The sequence below is a fragment of the Bison bison genome, unplaced genomic scaffold, assembly GCF_000754665.1.
Source record: "Bison bison bison isolate TAMUID 2011002044 unplaced genomic scaffold, Bison_UMD1.0 scf7180017854906, whole genome shotgun sequence".
NCBI lineage: Eukaryota > Metazoa > Chordata > Mammalia > Artiodactyla > Bovidae > Bison > Bison bison.
The window spans coordinates 23,627-27,652 of NW_011485479.1; positions in this window are offsets into that span (position 1 = coordinate 23,627).

Consider the following 4,026-nt stretch of genomic DNA (forward strand, 5'->3'; position numbering starts at 1 on the left):
GGATGGGGAGGGATGGAGCAGACAGGGTGGAAGGCCAAAGGTGGTGTAGCAGGATTTTTGTTGACATCTTGGCACAGGAGCCACCTGCATTAGTCAGCTACTGCTGCGTAACAAATTATTGCCAAATTTATTTGATTTTAACACCAAAGCAAGTGTTCTGAAGGGAGAAACCATATTGCCTTTTATGACATGCCCCCAGAAGCCAGGCAGCAGCTTGTAGAGCATGTTCTATTGGAGGCAGTGACAGGTCCACCTGGTTCAAGAACAGAGACAGACCCGCTTCTCGGGAGGCACGTCACGTGCGGCATGGTGGAGCTGCCGTTTGGAGAAGACAGTCACACCTGTCCACTGAGAAGAATGCACAGCCTGGAAGCTGAGAACTGTGCTTTACTCAGCAGACTTGCTGAAGACTGCAGCCCTGGACACAGCCTCAGAGAGCTGTGAGGGGCCTGTTCCACAGAGCTGAGGAAGTGTAAGCAGATAGGGCAGGGGGTCCCCAGAGAGACAAGCAGGAATGGCTTTCTTGACTGATACCATGTTCAGTTCAGTCGCTCAGTCGTGTCCAACTCTTTGTGACCCCATGGCCTACAGCACACCACGCTTCCCTGTCCACGACCAAACCGAGTTTCCTCAAACTTGTCCATCGAGTCAGTGCTGCCATCCAGCCATCTCATCCTCTGTCGTCCCCTTCTCCTGCCTTCAGTCTTTCCTAGTGTCAGGGGCTTTTCCAGTAAGTCAGTTCACACCAGGTGGCCAAAGGATTGGAGCTTCAGCATCAGGCCTTCCAATGAATGAATATTCAGGACTCATTTCCTTTAGGGTTGACTGATCTGATCTCCTTGCAGTCCAAGGAACTCTCAAGAGTCTTCTCTAACACCACGGTTCAAAAGCATTAATTCTTCGGCGCTCAGCTTTCTTTATGGTCCAATTCTCACATCCATACATGACCACTGAAAAAACCACAGCTTTGTCTATACAGACCTTTGTCAGTAAAGTAACGTCTCTGCTTTTGATTATGCTCTCTAGGTTTGTCAGATTTTTTTCCAAGGAGCAAGCATCTTTTAATTTCATGGCTGCAGTCAAATCCACAGTGATTTTGGAGCCCAAGGATATAAAGTCTCTAAGTATTTCCATTGTTTCCCCATCAATTTGCCATGAAGTGATGAGCCTATTGAGATGGGAATGAAAACTGACCTTTTCCAGTCCTGTGGCCACTGCTGAGTTTTCCAAATTTGTTGGCATATTGAGTGCAGCACTTTCACAGCATAAGAAGCATTCTTGACGTAAGACAGCCCGTTTTGGTCTAAGCCATCTTGTGATCTAGACCTGGTCATGGTGCTAGTCCTTGAATAGGTCTCAGTCAGTCATCAGTGACCTTAAAGGCACAGAGGAACGCAGGGACAGAGAAAATGCAGTGACAAAGCAGAGTCCTGGTTCCTTCTCAAGGGATAAACATAATAATACACTTTGAATTCTGCAGAACTAAGGCTCCCACCCAGGTGGAGGGTGGGCTGATGATGTCGACCCTCCTGACTTAAGACAACAAAGACTTGGACTCTGTTGACCTGACCTTCGCTCCAGTTCTATGTTGAATTCTCTGCTCAAGCCCCTCTGGTGGTGCTCTGAGCTTAAAACTTCCCCAGTTTTGCTAGTGGGAAAAATCCCTCGTGTTTTCCTTACTTGCTGTGAGTGATAAATTCTTTCTTTTCATCATCTTTGCCAGCTTGGTGTGGTCTTTTTGACACTCACTGAGAGGTGAACCCAGTTTTCAGATAACAAGAGGAGCCAATATATATAAGAGATTTTGCAAACAAAACAGAAAACCAGTTAGTTGGAACAGCAAAAGATTATTGCCAACTAAAGAAAACCAGACATCTTAATGAATTTAGTGCCTATGTATGGGCAGATGCCAGCATTTGGGCTCCTTGGAATTATGCCTTTAATATGCATCTCAGCTATCTAGTGGCTTCCCTAGTGGCTCAGACAGTAAAGCATCTGCCTGCAATGCAGGAGACCTGGATTCGATCCCTGGTCTGGGAAGATCCCCTGGAGAAGGAAATGGCAACCCACTCCAGTACTCTTGCCTGGAAAATTCCATGGACAGAGGAGCCTTGTAGGCTACAATCCATGGGGTTGCAAAGAGTTGGACACGACTGAGCGACTTCACTCACTTCACTTCAGCTATCTAGGGCCAGGATCATTTCTTCTTCTCTGTAGTAAACCCCCTCAGGGTGCAACTCAGGTGCAGCTGCAGTGGCTGAAGGCTTGGTGGCCTCAGTATCCTTTGTTTAATGACATGGTGTGCATGCGTGCTAAGTCATTTCAGTCTTGTCTGACTGTTTGCGACCCTATGGACTGTACCTCGCCAGCCTCCTCTATCCATGGTATTCTCCAGACAAGAATACTGGAGTGGGTTGCCATGCGCTCCTCCAGGGGATCTTCCCGACCCAGGGATTGAACCCGCGTCTCTTATGTCTTCTGCATTGGCAATAGGGCCACCTGGGAACATGGCAGGGACATTCTTTGTCCACACACAACAGCCAAGATTAGGTCTAAGGACCACAATCCTAACTCAGCCCTGGAGGCTGAGGCTACGGCCTCCCCTTTGGGGTGATGGGTGTCTTCTCCCAGCCTCTGAGCATGGTGCACAGGAGGCGGTGTGGTAGGCAGTCCCAGCGCTGAAGGACTGAACCCAAAGGGGTTAACCCAGAGCTGGCATCAGGATTCCGGGCCAAAGAGTGGAGTCAGAGAACTACTGTCCAGAGCAGGGGTGCTGGCCCAAAGCTAGACCCTGAGCGGTCTCAGCAGGCTGACCTGGAAGACGGGAGGGGTGCTCTCTGCACTGCCGCTTGGGAGGAGGTCGCCTCCACCTCCCCTCAAGGTCTTTGCAGTGTGAAGGCATTGGCTGAAGAAGTCAGCCCTGTGCCACCACCCACTCCTCCCCACCCCAGGGCATCACAGACCCTGTGGGCTGGAAGGGGTGGGGAGCAAGTCAGCAAGGCCTGGGGGCAAAACGGAGGCCTGGAGCAAGGAAGGCGCTGGGAGCTCCAACCACAAACACGTGGGATTCCAGGTCCTGGACCCAGTGGGGTCCCGAAGCCCCAAATACCGGTGGCTGCTGGTGAAGAGGAAAAGTTAAAATTTTACATAACCTCCTGCTCATTCTGCCTCTGTAACTCAGCTTGTTCCTTGCAAAGTCTGGATCATGTAGTCTCAGAAAATAGGGACTTACTAGGAACTGGAGCTTATCTCACTCACCCTTGTCCTGCTCTTTGCAATTGCCCAGCCCCTGCAAACCTACTTAATCATGCCTGTCAGTGTAAAGGTCAGGCATCTCCCTCCCTGTCTTGACTGATGTTCCCTTAGTTTAAACCAGCGTTTAACAGCTAGTGTTGCCCACTATCAAGTGAAAAAAAAAAAAAAAAGTGAATGTCGCTCAGTCGTGTCTGACTCTGCGACTATACAGTCCATGGAATTCTCCAGCCCAGAACACTGGAGTGGGTAGCTTTTCCCTTTCTCCAGGGGATCTTCACAACCCAGGGATCAAACCCAGGTCTCCCACACTGCAGGGGGATTGTTCACCAGCTGAGCCACAAGGGAAGCCCAAGAATACTGGAGTGGGGAGCCTATCCCTTCTCCAGGGAATCTTTTCGACCCAGGAACCAAACGGGGTCTCCTGCATTGCAGGTGGGTTCTTTACCAACTGAGCTATGAGGGAAGCCCACTGTAGGGAAGTGAAGTCTCTCAGTCTTTGCGATCGCATGGACTGTAGCCTACCAGGTTCCTCTGTCCATGGGATTTTCCAGCCAATAGTACTAGTACTGGAGTGGATTGCCATTTCATTCTCCAGGGGATCTTCTCGACCCAGGGATCGAACCCAGGTCTCCCGCATTGTAGACAGACGCTTTACCGTCTGAGCCACCAGAAAGCCCACTGTAGTCTGTCTCTAAAAACTCTATAACCCCTTTTTTCGGGGCTTAGAGCTTGGAGTGTTAACTCCTCTGGGCCCCCTGACATAATAAATCT